Source organism: Capra hircus, chromosome 4 (genome assembly GCF_001704415.2).
Source record: "Capra hircus breed San Clemente chromosome 4, ASM170441v1, whole genome shotgun sequence".
Lineage (NCBI taxonomy): Eukaryota > Metazoa > Chordata > Mammalia > Artiodactyla > Bovidae > Capra > Capra hircus.
In genome coordinates, this window is record NC_030811.1 from 10,474,595 (window position 1) to 10,494,998 (window position 20,404).

Here is a 20,404-nt window from a genome sequence, read left to right on the forward strand (position 1 = left end):
AAGTTAACTGTGGAAATACCTTTTAGACACTTAATTAATACTTTAAAGCATAGGGTCATATGAAAGACATATCTCTTATCTTTGATAATTATCAGTTATTGATAAGTATGCATCCCTACTAAATAAAGCATTTGGTAGAATGAGTATAAAGTGGTAAATAAGAATAGGGCTTCCCTGGTGTCTCAGATGACAAAGAATTTGCCTGCAATACAGGAGATCTGGGTCAGGAAGAAGTCCTTTTACTGGATTCAGTAAAAGTCACCAATCGTTTATTAAAGAAAGAATTATCAGACTTGAATTAAAATATATAATACATAGAATCCTAATCAAAGAATATGGTATTTGCTGTCCTCCTTTGTCAGGAAGATTCCCTGGAGAACAGAATGCCTACCTACTCCAGTACTCTTGTCTGGAGAATTCCATGAACAGAGGAGCCTGGTGGGCTACAGTGCATGGGGCCACATAAGAGCAGGACAGGACTGAATGACGAACGCACACACCAAATAATGATTGTAAGCAAGTAATTATTTGATGTTTTAATGAAACTACTCCATTCATTTTATTTTCTTTAGTTATTTATACCTTTATTGTAGCATAAGAAAATAAATCACCCTTCAGTACAGTCAAAAATGTCTACTCTTGAAAGATCTGTTTAAAGATTTGAGTGTCTAAAATTTTCAGTTATTGATTTTCTTTTAAATCTATGTTCACTGTTCACTTTACACTTTCCCATAACTACTAAAGAAGAATTTTCAAGTTATCAAATAATTATTTTTTACAAAAGATACATTAAGCAATTGACAATTCACTAATTTTTTTGATATTTGAGGTCAATATATAAAACCATACACATTCACTATAATAGCAATAAATGATGTATCTGTGTAAGTCACTCAGTTGTGTTCGATTTTGCAACCCCATGGACTATACCTCGCCAGGCTCCACTGTCCATGGAATTCTCCAGGCAAGAATACTAGAGTGGGTAGCCATTCCCTTCTCCAGAGGATTTCCCCAACCCAGGAACTGAACCCAGGTCTCCTGCATTGCAGCAGACTTTTTACCATTACAGCCACCAGGGAAGCTGCAGCAAATTACATATTTGCATGCATTAAAGTTTACTCAAGCACAAGAGTATGATACTGGTTCAGTTCTGAATATGTTTGAGATAGTTTAATAGCTACAGGTGCCAGAATGATCACATTAGACCAAAGAGTCTCTGCTACATCACTGTAACATGCAAGAGCTACATGGAGAGACCATGTCTCTATGCATGGCTACACACAAGTGCAAGAATATGAGTGCACATGTATGTTTCACAGGATTTTTAATTCCTAGCCAAGTTAAAGAAAATCTTCAGATTGAAAAAAAAAATGAAAGTAGCATCTGAACAATAGCATTTACTTTAACTTTGGAGGGCTCTCTGAAAAGTCTTAAGACCACCAAGCAACCTCGTACCTTTCCCCCTAAGGGACAAAAACAGTATTATAAATAAATATGAGTTTTCACTCACTAACGGCTTCCCTTGGACCTGGGATATCTCACGTGAGATACCCCAGGTTCAAGGTAAGAGACACCTAAGTCAGACTGTAGGTAATACAAGAGGGCATCAGAGGGCAGACACACTGAAACCATCAGTTCAGTTCAGTTGTTCAGTCGTGTCCGACTCTTTGCGACCCCATGAATCACAGCACGCCAGGCCTCCCTGTCCATCACCATCTCCCGGAGTTCACTCAGACTCACGTCCATCGAGTCCATGATGCCATCCAGCCATCTCATCCTTGGTCATCCTCTTCTCCTCCTGCCCCCTATCCCTCCCAGCATCAGAGTTTTTTCCAATGAGTCAACTCTTCTCATGAGGTGGCCAAAGTACTGGAGTTTCAGCTTTAGCATCATTCCTTCCAAAGAAATCCCAGGGCCGATCTCCTTCAGAATGGACTGGTTGGATCTCCTTGCAGTCCAAGGGACTCTCAAGAGTCTTCTCTAACACCACAGTTCAAAAGCATCAATTCTTCGGCGCTCAGCCTTCTTCACAGTCCAACTCTCACATCCATACATGACCACTGGAAAAACCATAGCTTTGACTAGACGGACCTTTGTTGGCAAAGTAATGTCTCTGCTTTTGAATATGCTATCTAGGTTGGTCATAATTTTTCTTCCAAGGAGTAAGCGTCTTTTAATTTCATGGCTGCAATCACCATCTGCAGTGATTCTGGAGCCCCAAAAAATAAAGTCTGACACTGTTTCCACTGTTTCCCCATCTATTTCCCATGAAGTGATGGGACCGGATGCCATGATCTTCGTTTTCTGAATGTTGAGCTTTAAGCCAACTTTTTCGCTCTCCTCTTTCACTTTCATCAAGAGGCTTTTTAGCTCCTCTTGACTTTCTGCCATAAGGGTGGTGTCATCTGCATATCTGAGGTTATGGATATTTCTCCCAGCAATCTTGATTCCAGCTTGTGTTTCTTCCAGTCCAGCGTTTCTTATGATGTACTCTGCATATAAGTTAAATAAGCAGGGTGACAATATGCAGCCTTGACGTACTCCTTTTCCTATTGGGAACCAGTCTGTTGTTCCATGTCCAGTTCTAACTGTTGCTTCCTGACCTGCATATAGGTTTCTCAAGAGGCAGGTCAGGTGGTCTGGTATTGCCATCTCTTTCAGAATTTTCCACAGTTTATTGTGATCCACACAGTCAAAGGCTTTGGCATAGTCAATAAAGCAGAAGTAGATGTTTTTCTGGAACTCTCTTGCTTTTTCCATGATCCAGTGGATGTTGGCAATTTGATCTCTGGTTCCTCTGCCTTTTCTAAAACCAGCTTGAACGTCAGGGAGTTCATGGTTCACCTATAGCTGAAGCCTGGCTTGGAGAATAGTCACAGAAAACTAGTCTATCTAATCACACTAGTACCACAGTCTTGTCTAACTCAATGAAACTAAGCCATGCCCTGTGGGGCCACCCAAGATGGGCGGGTCATGGTGGAGAGGTCTGACAGAATGTGGTCCACTGGAGAAGGGAATGGCAAACCACTTCAGTATTCTTGCCTTGAGAACCCCATGAATAGTATGAAAAGGCAAAATGATAGGATACTGAAAGAGGAACTCCCCAGGTTGGTAGGTGCCCAATATGCTACTGGAGATCAGTGGAGAAATAACTCCAGAAAGAATGAAGGGATGGAGCCAAAGCAAAAACAATACCCACTTGTGGATGTGACCGGTGATAGAAGCAAGGTCTGATGCTATAAAGAGCAATATTGCATAGGAACCTGGAATGTTAGGTCCATGAATCAAGGCAAATTGGAAGTGGTCAAACAGGAGATGGCTCAAGTACTTTGGCCACCTCATGCGAAGAGTTGACTCACTGGAAAAGACTCTGATGTTGGGAGGGATTGAGGGCAGGAGGAGAGGGGATGACAGAGGATGAGATGGCTGGATGGCATCACTGACTTGATGGACATGGTTTTGGGTGAACTCTGGGAGTTGGTGTTGGACAGGGAGGCCTGGCATGCTGCAATTCATGGGGTCACAAAGAGTCAGACACAAGTGAGCGACTGAACTGAACTGAACTGAACTGAAGGGCTTCCCTGGTAGACTCAGATGGTAAAGTGACTGCCTGCAATGCCAGAGACCTGGGTTTGATTCCTGTTTTGGGAAAATAAAAAACAAATAATATTAATAAATATTAGCTCTCATTCATTAAGAAACTAAGTGTGTTACAATAAGTGTTATTTTTCCTGAGTAAGATTCCCAGACATCATGGGGCATTTGTAGTATGATAGTTACATTGAAACATGATAGGAAGTGATTCATTATTTTTTTCCAAGCGATAACACACTATGCTTTGACCACCTAATGTGAAGAGCTGACTCATTGGAAAAGAGCCTGATGCTGGGAAAGATTGAGGGCAAGAGGAGAAGCAGGGGACAGAGGATAAGAGAGTTGGATGGCATCACTGACTTAATGTACATGAATTTGATCAAACTCTGGGAGATAGTGGACAGAGAAGTCTGGTATACTATAGTCCATGGGGGTCACAAAGAGTCGGACATGCCTTAGCGACTGAACAATGAGCAACTGGAGAAACTGGCCAAAATATACAATATTTTCATTTTCACTGTCATAGGGAAAGGTCCAGATGTCATAGACTCTCTAATGTTATAAAATCTGAACATGACATTTGGAACATAAGATTTAAGGAAATAATTCATTCAATGTATCAAATACTATATTCCTTAATTGTCAAAATTTTAAATTATTTTAAATAGAGTGACTAATATGAATGAATAATCTAAACAGCTGGCAGAGGAAAACATTCTAATTTCTTATGTCTTATCCTGCCATGGACTTTGCACTAAATCAATTATTTTACCTTTATTTTTCTCAATATTCTAACTGAGAAAATGGGCATGTTGGCCTTTATCTACAAGAGGATGCTTCATAGGATGAATTATTAAAAGGGTTGGCAAATGTTTTTTAATTAGAATGGTTACAGAGTTGCCAACAAATAATAACTCCTTCATTCAGAATTGAATGCCAGAGGTTAACTAATCTGCCAAGGTCTCAAGCATTATTAATATGCATCTATATTCAGATCGCTAAATACATTTACCTCTTCAATATTTATGAGGCACATTGTTCCAAAATTAAGTAAATTATATAAAAGTATTTGCTCTTTATTTGATCAAATGTAATTTAGTTCTTTAGCCATTTCATGTAGGCAGGTGAAGCAATGTTAATACAACCCTGATAACCTTGATTAAAAAAAGAGATACCAGGGTGATAGAATGTTTGAGCTGAAATACACTCATCTCACTGAATGTTGATAAGCTTCTGATTATAGTTTTTAAATTAGGAGATTTTCATAGTTACCCCATGCTTACAGATAGACTCACAATCCCCAGGTGTCAGGAATTTAGGCTTAATTAGAATAATACAAATAAGAGCCCTTATAATACATTAGTATGCTCCTTTATTCTTTAATAATGGCTTTCTATCAATCTTATCAAGTAAGCAATTTTACAAAATTGTTGGACACTTAAGATAGCAGCTCATTATAAGATAATTGGTGAATTTTGAGTTTTACAATATGTGTAAGAAAATAACATATAAAAGAAAATGTGAAAATAAATTAAAACAAAAATACACGTGATGCAAAAAATAAGCAAACAGCAAAGAAATTTAGCCCATAATTTTGCAGTTTATGGATGTTCTGTCAATAGTAGGTGTGACAGCTGGCAGACATAAAGAAGAAGAGGTATAGAAACATGCCACTACACATCATGGTTATTGAACTTCTTTTCATTCAGAGACGGGTTTTATTGTTCTTGGGCTAATTCCGTCCTTAAAGCCCTGAGGGGCGTGTGTGTGTGTGTGTGTGTGTGTGTGTATAAACAGATTTGATCAACAGCATCACACTTGTTAATAAAAAATGTTTTATATTTCAAAAGATATTTTTCACTTATTTAAATAAATCCTCTAAATGAACTTAGATGTTTTATTTTGTTAAGGTTTAGCAAATATGTTTAAATTAATATAACTAATATAGTTGGTAAACATATGTTTACTTATAAGTAAAGAAAATAGACTACCTTCTCTTCAGTCTTCATAAGCATGGTTAGAAGACAAGCAGACATTTTTTTCTTTCAAATAAATATGCTTCTCCTTAATTTACATTCTTGCTGGACAATCGAGGCTATTACAGAACTTTTCTATGATCAAATAATGTATGGCAGAGGGACTGAAACATGGCAGAATTTCCATAAACCAGAATATCCTTGTCTCTAGCCCACAAACCCTAGCACCCTCAGATCTTCTCCAAATACTCTTATTTTATAAACATGTTTGACTTTTTCTAATCTCACCATCCAAGGAGCAGTGGCTGCACGGGCACAGGAGGGCCTAGAGGAGCTATTCCACCTTCAAGGTTAGGAGAGGCAGCAGTGAGGAGATACTCCTCATCCAAGGTAAGCAGCAGTGGCTGTGCTTTGCTGGAGCAGTCGTGAAGAGATACCCCATGTCCAAGGTAAGAGAAACCCAAATAAGATGGTAGGTGTTGTGAGAGGGAATCAGAGGGCAGACACACTGAAACCATAATCACAGAAAACTAGTCAATCTAACTGCACGGACCACAGCCTTGTCTAACTCAATGAAACTAAGCCATGCCCTGTGGGGCCACCCAAGACAGGCGGGTCATGGTGGAGAGGTCTGACAGAATGTGGTCCACTGGAGAAGGGAATGGCAAACCACTTCAGTATTCTTGCCTTGAGAACCCCATGAACAGTATGAAAAGGCAAATGATAGGATAATGAAAGAGGAACTCCCCAGGTCAGTAGGTGCCCAATATGCTACTGGAGATCAGTGGAGAAATAACTCCAGAAAGAACAAAGGGATGGAGCCAAAGCAAAAACAATACCCAGCTGTGGATGTGACTGGTGATAGAAGCGAGGTCTGATGCTATAAAGAGCAATATTGCATAGCAACCTGGATGTTAGGTCCATGAATCAAGGCAAATTGGAAGTAGTCAAACAGGAGATGGCAAGAGTGAACAGCGACATTCTGGGAATCAGCAAACTAAAATGGACCAGAATGGGTGAATTTAATTCAGATGCCCATTACATCTACTACTGTGGGCAGGAATCCCTTAGAAGAAATGGAGTAGCCATCATGGTCAACAAAAGGGTCCAAAATGCAGTACTTGGACGCAATCTCAAAAACGACAGAATAATCTCTGTTTGTTTCCAAGGCAAACCATTCAATACCACAGTGATCCAAGTCTATGCCCCAACCAGTAATGCTGAAGAAGCTGAAGTTGAACGATTCTATGAAGACCCACAAGACCTTTTACATCTAACACCCCCAAAAGATGTCCTTTTCATTATAGGGGACTTGAATGCAAAAGTAAGAAGTCAAGAAACACCTGGAATAACAGGAAAATTTGACCTTGGAATGCAGAGTGAAGCAGGGCAAAGGCTAATAGAGTTTTGCCAAGAGAATGCACTGGTCATAGCAAACACCCTCTTCCAAATACACAAGAGAAGACTCTACACATGGACATCACCAGATGGTCAACACCGAAATCAGATTGATTATATTCTTTGCAGCCAAAAATGGAGAATAGCTATACAGTCAGCAAAAACAAGACCCGGAGCTGACTGTGGCTCAGATCATGAACTCCTTATTGCCAAATTCAGACTTAAATTGAAGAAAGTAGGAAAAACTGCTAGACCATTCAGGTATGACCTAAATCAAATTCCTTCTGATTGTACAGTGGAAGTGAGAAATAGATTTAAGGGCCTAGATCTGATAGATAGAGTGCCTGATGAACTATGGAATGAGGTTCGTGACATTGTACAGGAGACAGGGATCAAGACCATCCCCATGGAAAAGAAATGCAAAAATGCAAAATGGCTGTCTGGGGAGGCCTTACAAATAGCTGTGAAAAGAAGAGAGGCGAAAAGCAAAGGAGAAAAGGAAAGATATAAGCATCTGAATGCAGAATTCCAAAGAATAGCAAGAAGAGATAAGAAAGCCTTCTTCAGCGATGAATGCAAAGAAATAGAGGAAAACAACAGAATGGGAAAGACTAGAGATCTCTTCAAGAAAATTAGAGATACCAAGGGAACATTTCATGCAAAGGTGGGTTCAATAAAGGACAGAAATGGTCTGGACCTCACAGAAGCAGAAGATATTAAGAAGAGGTGGCAAGAATACACAGAACTGTACAAAAAAGATCTTCACAACCAAAATAATCACGATGGTGTGATCTCTCACCTAGAGCCAGACATCCTGGAATGTGAAGTCAAGTTGGCCCTTGAAAGCATCACTACGAACAAAGCTAGTGGAGGTGATGGAATTCCAGTTGAGCTATTTCAAATTCTGAAAGATGATGCTGTGAAAGTGCTGCACTCAATATGCCAGCAAGTTTGGAAAACTCAGCAGTGGCCACAGGACTGGGAAAAAGTCAGTTTTGAATTCAATCCCAAAGAAAGGCCATGCCAAAGAATGCTCAAACTACTGCACAATTGCACTCATCTCACATACTAGTAAAGTAATGCTCAAAATTTTCCAAGCCAGGCTTCAGCAATACATGAACTGTGAACTTCCAGATGTTCAAGCTGGTTTTAGAAATGGCAGAGGAACCAGAGATCAAATTGCCAACATCTCCTGGATCATTGGAAAAGCAAAAGAGTTCAGAAAATCATCTATTTCAGTTTTATTGACTATGCCAAATCCTTTGACTGTGTGGATCACAATAAACTGTGGAAAATTCTGAAAGAGATAGGAATGCCAAACCACCTGACCTGCCTCTTGAGAAACCTATATGCAGGTCAGGAAGCAACAGTTAGAACTGGACATGGAACAACAGACTGGTTCCAACAGGAATAGGAGTACGTCAAGGCTGTATATTGTCACCCTGCTTATTTAACTTCTATGCAGAGTACATCATGAGAAACGCTGGGCTGGAAGAAGCACAAGCTGGAATCAAAATTGCGGGAGAAATATCAATAACTTCAGATATTCAGATGACACAACCCTTATGGCAGAAAGTGAAGAGGAACTAAAAAGCCTCTTGATGAAAGTGAAAGAGGAGAGTGAAAAAGTTGGCATAATCTCAACATTCAAAAACTAAGATCATGGCATCTGGTCCCATCACTTCATGGGAAATAGATGGGGAAACAGTGGAAATAGTGTCAGACTTTCCTTTTGGGCTCCAAAATAATTTCAGATGGTGACTGCAGCCATGAAATTAAAAGATGCTTACTCCTTGGAAGAAAAGTTATGGCCAACCTAGATAGCATATTCAGAAGCAGAGACATTACTTTGCCAACAAAGGTCCATCTAGTCAAGGATATGGTTTTTCTAGTAGTCACGTATGCATGTGAGAGTTGGACTGTGAATAAAGTTGAGTGCCAATAATTGATGCTTTTGAACTGTGGTGTTAGAGAAGACTCTTGAGAGTCCCTTGGACTGCAAGGAGATTCAACCAATCCATTCTGAAGGAGATCAGTCCTGGGTGTTCTTTGGAAGGAATAATGCTAAAGCTGAAACTCCAGTCCTTTGGCCACCTCATGTGAAGTGTTGACTCATTGGAAATGACTCTGACGGTTGGAGGGATTGGGGGTAGGAGGAGAAGGGGACAACAGAGGATGAGATGGCTGGATGGCATCACGGACTTGATGGACCTGAGTTTGAGTGAATTCTTGGAGTTGGTGATGGACAGGGAGGCCTGGCGTGCTGCAATTCATGGGGTAGCAGAGTCAGACATGACTGAGCAACTGAACTGAACTCAATCTGCCAAAGATAAGTTATTTATCTTCCCAAATTATTTATCTTCTCTCCCTCTCTATCACTTATCCCATCCCCGAATATTTTTTGTGGTGGTTTAATCACTAAGTTGTGTCTGACTCTTGCACTTCCATTGATTGTAGCCTGTCAGGCTCCTCCATCCATGAGATTCTCTAGGCCAGAATACTGAAGTGGTTTGCCAGTTCCTTCTCCAGAGGATCTTCTGGACCCAGGGACTGAACCTGGGTCTCCTGCACTGCAGGCAGATTCTTGACCAACTGAGCTGTGAGGGAAGTAAATATGTTTTATAATCATCCCTTTTTTGCTTAATTAATTGTAAACTTCATGAGGGTACAAACTACATCTTTTTATTGGTCATTGTTCACTGTGTCCTCTGTTCAGTAAGAATGAACTTGATAAACATTTGTTAATAACTGAACCCTCATCATGAATTTGTAATTATGTGACTTCTCTATGCATTATTCTGTTTAACATCGTGCTCTAAAGTTTGACCGTGAACCCACCACTAAAGGTAATCTCACATCTCATGTTCTTGAAGTAAATTAGTCTCCTTCTCCCCTGCATAGTATCTTTCCTAACATTTCTGACTGCATTTGTGTTTTGTTTTGTCTTTAATTTACTCTTGCATGGTTTTGTAGTCTGCCAACTGAGTTTAGAATTTTCCCTTGAATTTACCACTGGCTCTCTCTTCTCTTTCTATTAATCCATGGGATAATCACATGTGTCTTCATCAGTGATCATTCATAGCCCATGGCTCCTGCATCTGTCTTCAGCTCTACTCTTTCTTCAGAGCTTGAGAATTCGATGTCTTTTTGGCCTGCTCCACACTTTCTAGATAACCCACGTTCAGTTCAAACCTGTGGACTCCTGTCTTTTCATTCTTGTCTTCTGTACGTGAGAAGGTGGACAGAAGGTTTCTGTAGCTTTTCATCAAGCCCTCTTCCTAATTTGCCTTGCCAGTCCCCTATCTTAGGTTCTTCATATCATTCCCTAAGTTATTTTCTTGTTCACTCTGATCCTGACAAGTATTTCTATACTTCTATATGCTTTATGCTTCAAAGCTTTAAGAAAGCAAAAGCCTCTTTTTAGGGGTATTCTTAGAACTAACCTAGAGAGACTTTGAAAAAAAAGGTTATGAAATAATAATACAGTAAGACATAAGTTCTTACTAGAAGAAACAATGAAATTAATCAAGGATTTCAAATGCAAATAACATTTTACTTCTTAAAATAATTTCCTTATATTTATAGCTAGTTTATATTTCTGTTTATGAATACACAGTCAGTAAATGTGTGAAGAGTTAATTGAAATTTCCTTTGGTTTTAAGAAAAGTAAAAGTCATTGGAAGATTAGGCCTTTAGGGCTTAACATTTATGCCCTGTGAAGGTCATCATGCTTGAAGACAATGACACAAATTGATATGGTGACAATTGCTCAAATTGTAGCTACAAGATATTTTTGCTTTGGAAGTCCTTTGAAGAGCTGATAGCAAAGGACGTTTTCTCAATTTTCCATTCTGAGTGATAGGTGTTGGTTGCTGATGGTTGCCTGGAGGCATATGCTAAATTAGCTTTTGGGGTTCCTTCCAAACTCAGCAGGAAAAATTGCAATAAACAAACAGTAATATCTACATGGGCACCAGGGATATGAAAAACGGTTGGTCCTGTGTAATAGCATCTTATTGGTTCAAGAGGTTTTTCAGGTTTCCATGAGCTGCCTCATCAGGACTTTTGCTGAGTTTTCACTGTAATCACAGCAAATATGATTTTATCAACTATGGCTTTATTTCCACCTGTCTTTTTTCATTTTCTTGATTTTTTATTTATCCTTTAAAATATCTTCTATATTACACATTCTTGCAGAAAGAGCATACACAACATATTGCCATACCATCACCATTCCACTGAGTTACAGAGCTGTCACTGATTAATTCAACTATAGTTACAGTTCAGTTCAATTGCTCTGTCGTGTCTAGCTCTTTGTGATCCCATGGACTGCAGCAGGCCAGGCTCCTATTCACCACCAACTCCTGGAGCTTGCTCATACTCATGTCCATCAAGTTGGTGATGCCATCCAACCATATCATCTTCTGCCATCCCCTTCTCCTCCTATCTTTAATCTTTCCCAGCATCAGGGTCTTTTCAAATGAGTCAGTTCTTTACATCAGGTGGCCAAAATATTGGAGTTTCAGCTTCAGCATCAGTCCTCGCAATGAATATTCAGGACTGATTTCCTTTAGGATTGACTGGTTGGATCCCCTTGCAGTCCAAGAGACTCTCAGTCTTCTCCAACACCACAACTCAAAAGCATCAATTCTTCAGCACTCAGCTTTCTTTATGGCCCAACTCTCACATCCACACATGACTACTGGAAAAACCATAGCTTTGACTAGATGGACCTTTGTCAGTAAAATAATTCAACTACCCAATCCAATACAATTAAGGGATCTTACGCATATTAATTTTTCTGTATCTCTCTCTCAGTGATATTATTCTTTCTGATATTCCAAATTCCTCTTTGGTATTAGTGCCATATTTTGCAAACATTCTCTTGGTACAGAAGAATTACTTCTATGTTCATCAATTAATAAAAAAAGTCAACAACATGAAGATGTTTGAATTACATTTCTATATGTGTGTTTACTTTTATCTCTTATTCGCAAGTTTACTGCACTTTTGAAGAGCTAAACAAAATTCTGAAAATATTCTTCATCTTTTAAAGTTACCTTTGAGAAAGAACTGAGAATTCCTCAGTTCAAAAACTATATGAAAATCTAGGAAAGAAAACAAACTTGGCAGCATTCCATGTTTTTCATTTCTTTTTGAGATTTTTAAATGTTTGAGTTTCTCAAGATTCAGTATCAGATCCTTCTCATCACTATTCTCTTTCACTGGTTATGAACATGATTGCTATGACTTTAAGTAACATCTACACATTCATGACTCTCAATTCTCTGTCTAGGCCAGACTATATACCAGTTCTAGACCGTTCCATCTGACCCCCTGTTAGGCAGAGACAATCAACTACCCAAACTCATGCTTCCCTTTCCATTGTACAAGGCTGTAGCTGGACAGTGGCTGACTAACCAGATCTACAGATCCAAGCACACCCTTTCATAGATGTGTGGCCACATGGCTAATTCACATAATGGGATGTTAGTGTTAAGTGATGCATATGTATTCCTCCCTGGCCACAGCTTTTAAGATACAGATTCATCTTTTCCACATTCTATATTCTTTCGAGATACTAAGATGGAACTCGTAATAAACTTTGGAAGCTACATGTTGATAATAACGGCATCCAAGGTGACTTGAACATGTCAGAACTGATGACAGTTTCTGAATGACTGGTTGGAAAGAAAGTGTCACTGGCACAGCCCATGAGCAATTCCCAGAAAATAAATAGAATAATTGGATAATAAAGTCTAACCTTTTTGTATGTTTCTTTTCCTTTGTATTTGGTTGAGTTTCACTCGTCATTGGGTGCCATGAGTAGAGGCTTCGAACCCAGCACTTCAGACCAGCGTTTCTGGTGTGAAGTACCTGCAACAATACCTCTGCTCAGTAGGCCTTTAGCATACGACACCTCAATCCAGGAGGATGGCACCTAGCAGTGTGGCCTGGAGCACGTGCAGCGCGGCCCTGCAGCCCCCCATGAATTCCACGCTCTCCCCATGATGAAATCCCTATACAGCAGCCCTGACCGTGGCTTGCTGGGAGAGCAAGGCCCCCAGAGGACAAGCTCAAACATCTCCATTGTTTGATCAAAGAATGAAACTTTCCTTTGCTTCTAAGAACAAACCCCATCTCTTTATCAGCTCAAACTACACTAGGCAGGAAGACCCTTGCTGGGGAGTGATTAGGGAGGGTCTGTAATAAAACTACCCCCCCTTTCCAGGAACCCTGAACTGGGCTGTTAGGGGGTTTTCCATGCATAAAAGAAAACATTCAGCTCTCACTGAGCAATAATTCATTGGGGGGCACTGCTGGCATTTGCGAACTAGTATAAAGGTATATGCGCCTCACTGTTTCACTAGTATCTCAAACTGACAAAATTCCAAACTTGATTGTTGCCCCTAAACCTGTTTCCTCTTCCACGTCTTCCCATTGTAGAAATAATTGTTATGTATTGACTATGTTTCCAGTAATGTTCTAAGAACATTAAATATATTTATTCATTTAGTTCTTACAATAACTCTATGAGAGAGGTACTGCTTTTATCCCAGATTTTACAGACAAGGAGTAGAAGTACAAAGACATGGAGTCATATAGTGACGGTCATTCAGCAAGTAAGCATCAATGACAGGAATCCAATCCAGAGTACTGGGTGCCTGACCCACTCTCTTCATCATTTTGCTATACTGCCTCTGATTAGAGGGAAAGGTTTTTAACCAACTATTTTAAGAATAGTTGGAGGAGTGGAGTCAAGAAAAATATGGGTAGGCGATAATACAGCTAGACATAAAGATAACACACAGAAATATTTTGACCATATGCTAAACAATACTACAGAGGGACGTTTAAAAAATGGCTTTTATCTATACAACTAATCCTTAAATTACTTAGTTGATGAAATAAAGTAAAAAAAAAAAGGATTACAGTATTAATATCACTACCTGAATAAGTAAATAAAAATTACTTTCTCAAGTTTTTAGAATTCTGATATCAGAGAGAATATTTTTCATTTCCAAAGTCAAAAGGATATCAAAGTAAAGAACATTCTGGATAGAGTAAATATCCAGTGCAAGAATCCTAAGGCAGGGGCATTCCTAGAATGTCCTAGGATTAGTGTGTCTGGATCTAAGTCAGTAAGATGGACAGCAGTAGTTGAGATAGGAGAAGTAACAAGGAACAGACTTAAAGGTCTTTTTAGGGAATCATAAACACACTGGCTCTTATTCGAAGTAAAATGCTGAACAGGTGCAGGGTTCTGAGCAGCAGAGTAGTTACATGATGTGATTCATATTTTAAAAAGTTAATTGTGGCTGTTCTGTTGGCATCTGTCTATATGGGGTCAGAGGCAGAAATAGATCTGTTGAAGTTTTTTATAACTATTCTTATAATTATTCTCATGTCAAATGAGAGAGGCAATAAGTAATTGGATCATAGATATATTTATAAAGTTGAGTAACAGGATTTTCTAACAAATTGTACATAAAGTGTGAAATGAAGAAAGAAAAAAGAGTCAATGATAACTCCAAATGTTTCTCCTGATCACTCAATAGTGGAGTTCAATTCAACAGAGACGGAGAAGGTTAATATATCCTATTTACGTTCACAAGACAGACTGGGATCTCCAAGGAAGTGAGTAAGAATACATGAAAAGAAGAGAAAACCAAGGACTGAGTCCTGGATCATTTCAACAGTTAAAAAGAAGAAAACAAAAATCCTGTTTACAAGGAAAATCCCACTCAGGAGACTGAGAGGGAATAACTAGTTAAATAGAAGGAAACCGCCTTGAGATACTCCTTTCCCAATTTGGAACCAGTCCATTGTTCCATGTCCAGTTCTAACTGTTGCTTCTTGACCTGCATATAAATTTCTCAGGAGGCCATCTCTTTAAAGATTTTCCACAGTTTGTTGTGATTGTAAAGTAACTATCTTCTAATTGAAAAAACAAAGTCACACATGACCTGGTGACTAAAGTTATCTATCATTCTGTCTAATTTATTTCTCTTCTCTACAGCCTTAAGAATTTACATTAATTTTTCTACAGGTTTGTAATCCATTATTACATATTAGTCTTTAATTATTTCTGTGCTCTAATGGTTTTTAGCCAACATAGGTTTGTTTTTTTTTTTTCCAAGATGAGCCTACTGTCTTTTTGTCATTAATCATCATTTTTTTTTGTTTTCACTCTTACATAAAAAATATTTAAAACTCAAATTGTATGTTATGTGACCAAAATCATATATAATTTCTCCAATATGATCTGATTCCTTTCAGCGAGTAATGGTATTAGGAACTAAGGTCTGCACCAGGTATGCTCATTGTTACTGGAATGTCTTTGTTTCTAGACCCTTTCAATACTCATAGCTAGGAAATATATATAGATATAGACATAAAGTGTGAACAGTGTTAATCACTCAGTTGTGTCGAATTCTTTGAGACTCCAATAGTTCGTCAGGTTCCTCTGTCCACGGAGTTGTCTAGGCAAGAATACTGGAGTGGGTTGCCATTCCCTTCTCCAGGGTGTCTTCCTAACCTAAGAATTGAAGCCAGGTCTCCTGCATTGCAGGCAGATATTGAGCCACCAGGGAAGCCCATATTGCAAGTAGGTATATACATATATGTAAATAGTAGATATAAATATGTATGTCCATTAATTTTTAAATGGGACTCTTTTTTGTTTTCTTCCATTCCTTACTTATTTCTTACTTTCTTCATAGTGAGAACCATGACTTCCAAAAACCACCAACATACTCACTCATTTGCTCCATCTACAATATAGTCAAATATTTTCAGAATTACTTCAACCACATATATGTGCTTCATTTCTTTTTTTTTTTTTGTGCTTCATTTCTTACGCACAAAAGTTAGTACATAAATGCTTTTTGCATTTTTCTTTTTTACACTGAACAATATATCCAGGAAACCCACCCTATATCAACCCTTAGAGATATTTCTCAGTGTCCTTAAAGCCTCAATGTATCCATTTTGAGAATATAGCCAAGTCTATTCAACCAATCTCCTGTATTTGGTCATATATGTAGTTTCAAATATTCTGTCATTTCAAATAATGCTGCAATGAATGACCTCATGTATATGAGTTTTCATATTATTGTAGCTGTATTTTTAGTGTAAAATCCCAGAAGTGAGATGGGCGGAAGAGTGAATGCCTTTATATCTATTGTGTGAGCTCTCTATTCATAATTTTTGCCTCCACTTCTACATTTCCTCAGTTTTAATTGGGGAGACATTTTAGACATGGAAACTTTCTCTGTAACTGTTAACATCCATCATACATAGATGACAGTTATAAAATTGAATTAAATTTAGTGGGTTTAGGCATTCATCTTACGGGTAGGAAAAAACTAACCTAGGAGCAGGCAAAGACTGGCTTAACTGCCAGATCCTATGCACACTGGTTGCAGATAATGATGTCTGTTTTATATGTGCTCACCTTTGTTCAAGCCAGAGGCAATGAGAGCCAGACATGACAATTCTTTAGAAATATGCTCTTCATTAGCAAGTATGAAATTGTAATATACCAGGTACCCATGTGTTATCTGTGAATAGAGCACCGTGTGTTTATATCAATGCTGAGCTGACAGAAAGACTAAAATATCCCTCCCATGGGTTTCAAGTAGGCTTTTAAGATGCTTTGTTAAGTCCCCTGGTTGTTCCCTTTTGCCTGGACCACTGGTTTTCTCCTACAGTTATTTTCAGTGCTGGAGAGTAATTATGATTCTCTTCTCTCAGAACTGGATCTCAATTTCAAATCTGATAAAACTGTCTTCCAAACCTTATTATTGAATTTCAACATACACAAAAAAACTGCATGTCAATTTATAGCTTGATGGATTTTCACAAGCCTCTTGATGAAAGTGAAAGTGGAGAGCGAAAAAGTTGGCTTAAAGCTCGACATTCAGAAAACGAAGATCATGGCATCCGGTCCCATTACTTCATGGGAAATGGATGGGGAAACAGTGGAAACAGTGTCAGGCTTATTTTTGGGGGCTCCAAAATCAGTGCAGATGGTGATTGCAGCCATGAAATTAAAAGACACTTACTCCTTGGAAGGAAAGTTATGAGCAACCTAGATAGCATATTCAAAAGCAGAGACATTACTTTGCCAACAAAAGTCCGTCTAGTCAAGGCTATGGTTTTTCCTGTGGTCATGTATGGATGTGACAGTTGGACTGTGAAGAAGGCTGAGCGCCAAAGAATTGATGCTTTTGAACTGTGGTGTTGGAGAAGACTCTTGAGAGTCCCTTGGACTGCAAAGAGATCCAACCAGTCCATTCTGAAGGAGACCATCCCTGGAATTTCTTTGGAAGGAATGATGCTAAAGTTGAAGTTCCAGTACTTTGGCCACCTCATGCGAAGAGTTGACTCATTGGGAAAGACTGTAATGCTGGGAGGGATTGGGGGCAGGAGGAGAAGGGGATGACCGAGGATGAGATAGCTGGATGGCATCACGGACTCAATGGACGTGAGTCTGAGTGAACTCCGGGAGTTGGTGATGGACAGGGAGGCCTGGAGTGCTGCGATTCATGGGGTCGCAAAGTGTCAGACACGACTGAGCAACTGAACTGAACACCACCCTAGATAATGGGACAAACAATTATCAACACAAAGTATCCCTTTGTACCTACTCGCTTCCAAGCATACCCTCCTGCAAATAAAACCATTATCCAGAACGCTTACAGCATAAGCTTTAACGGCTTATGTGCTTTATACAAATGGAAATATAAAATATATAATATATTCTTTTGTGTCAAGTGTAGTCCTTTTGTACAGACTGTATTACTTTCCTGTACCCAGCTTTTGTGAGATCAGAAACCTCTCTCTACTGTGACCAGGTTCTCTGTACTGACCCAGGGTCCAGCTCAGATTCAAGTTGGCCACATATGATTGTATTTAGCATTAGCTCTTGAGACAGGGATCAAGAAGATCCCCATGGAAAAGAAATGCAAAAAGGCAAAATGGCTGTCTGGGGAGGCCTTACAAATAGCTGTGAAAAGAAGAGAAATGAAAAGCAAAGGAGAAAAGGAAAGATATAAACATCTGAATGCAGAGCTCCAGGAAGAGCAAGAAGAGATAAGAAAGCCTTCCTCAGTGATCAATGCAAAGAAATAGAGGAAAACAATAGAATGGGAAAGACTAGAGATCTCTTCAAGAAAATTAGAGATACCAAGGGAACATTTCATGCAAAGATGGGCTTGATAAAGGACAGAAATGGTATAGACCTAACAGAAGCAGAAGATATTAAGAAGAGGTGGCAAGAATATATAGAAGAACTGTACAAAAAGATCTTCAAGACCAAGATAATCACAATGGTATGATCACTCACTTAGAGCCAGACATCCTGGAATGTGAAGTCAAGTGGGCCTTAGAAAGCATCACTACGAACAAAGCTAGTGGAGGTGATGAAATTCCAGTTGAGCTATTTCAAATCCTGAAAGATGATGATGTGAAAGTGCTGCACTCAATATGCCAGCAAATTTGGAAAACTCAGCAGTGGCCACACAACTGGAAAAGGCCAGCTTTCATTCTAATCCCAAAGAAAGGCAATGCCAAAGAATGCTCAAACTACTGCACAATTGCTCTCATCTCACACACTAGTAAAGTAATACTCAAAATTCTCCAAGCCAGGCTTCAGCAATACGTGAACCGTGAACTTCCAGATGTTCAAGGTGGTTTTAGAAAAGGCAGAGGAACCAGAGATCAAATTGCCAACATCTGCTGGATCACTGGAAAAGCAAGAGAGTTCCAGAAAAACATCTATTTCAGTTTTATTGACTATGCCAAAGCCTTTGACTGTGTGGATCACAATCAACTGTGGAAAATTCTGAAAGAGATGGGAATACCAGACCACCTGACCTGCCTCTTGAGAAACCTATATGCAGGTCAGGAAGCAACAGTTAGAACTGGACATGGAACAACAGACTGGTTCCAAATAGGAAAAGGAGTATGTCAAGGCTGTATATTGTCACCCTGTTTATTTAACTTCTATGCAGAGTACATCATGAGAAACGCTGGGCTGGAAGAAGCACAAGCTGGAATCAAGATTACCGGGAGAAATATCCATAACCTCAGATACGCAGATGACACCACCCTTATGGCAGGAAGTGAAGAGGAATTAAAAAGCCCTCTGATGCAAGTGAAGGAAGAGAGTGAAAAAGTTGGCTTAAAGCTCAACATCAGAAAACGAAGATCATGGCATCTGACTTTATGGGAAATAGATGGGGATACAGAGGAAACAGTGTCAGACATTCTTTTGGGGGGCTCCAAAATCACTGAAGATGGTGACTGCAGCCATGAAATTAAAAAACGCTCACTCCTTGGAAGAAAAGTTATGACCAACCTAGATAGCATATTCAAAAGCAGAGACATTACTTTGCCAACAAATGTCCGTCTAGTCAAGGCTATGGTTTTTCCAGTGGTCGTGTATGGTTGTGAGACTGTGAAGAAAGCTGAGCGCCAAAGAATTGATGCGTTTGAACTGTGGTGTTGCAGAAGACTCTTGAGAGTCCCTTGGACCATAAGGAAATCCAACCAGTCCATTCTAAAGGAGATCAGCCCTGGGTGTTCTTTGGAAGGAATGATGCTAAAGCTGAAACTCTAGTACTTTGGCCACCTCATGTGCAGAGTTGACTCATTGGAAAAGACTCTGATGTTAGGAGGGATTGAGGGCAGGAGGAACAGGGGACTACAGAGGATGAGATGGCTGGATAGCATCACCGCCTCGATGGACATGAGTTTGAGTGAACTCCGGGAGATGGTGGTGGACAAGGAGGCCTGGTGTGCTCCAATTCACGGGGTCACAAAGAGTCGGACACGACTGAGCGACTGAAGTGAACTTGACATCTCAGTTGGCAGCCCTAAGCTGCCTACAGGTCTAGGTGGCAGGTATACTTTGCTGCCCTGATCAGCAGCCCCAGCCTTTCCTCATAGCTATTTGCTACTGTGACTTTTGCTACATGTTCTCCCATAGGAAACTTTTGAGCTTTTCACATGTTCCCAGAAATGGGGGTTTAGACACTTTGCTCCTTTCAATAGGTGTAGGTGTGTGCAACATTTGTCAGTATTCACTAGATAAGTGTAAATTAAGAAAATTAATATTATTCTTTATGAAATGTATAACTAATTATAATTACCTATGTGTGCTCAGTCACTCAGTCATGTTCTACCCTCTGAGATCCCATGGACTGTAGCCAGGCAGGCTCCTCTGTCCATGGAATTTTCCAGGCCCGAATACTGGAGCAGGTTGCCATTTCCCATTTCAGGGGATCTTTCTGACCTAGGGATCAAATTCGTGCATCAGCAGGAGGATTCTTTATAGTTGTACCACCTGGGAAGTCCTATACAATGCCTATAGGGCTTAAAACTACCTACACAAAGGTCCATTAAATTCCATTATTCAGTCAATCTGTTGT

General features: G+C 39.5%; 1 protein-coding gene across 1 annotated transcript in view; it reads right to left on the reverse strand.

The window, feature by feature from the left end:
* CNTNAP2 (contactin associated protein-like 2) overlaps positions 1 to 20,404 on the reverse strand; it is a 2,354,843-nt gene that overhangs the window by 1,531,681 nt on the left and 802,758 nt on the right. The gene's annotated exons all lie outside the window — the stretch shown is intronic.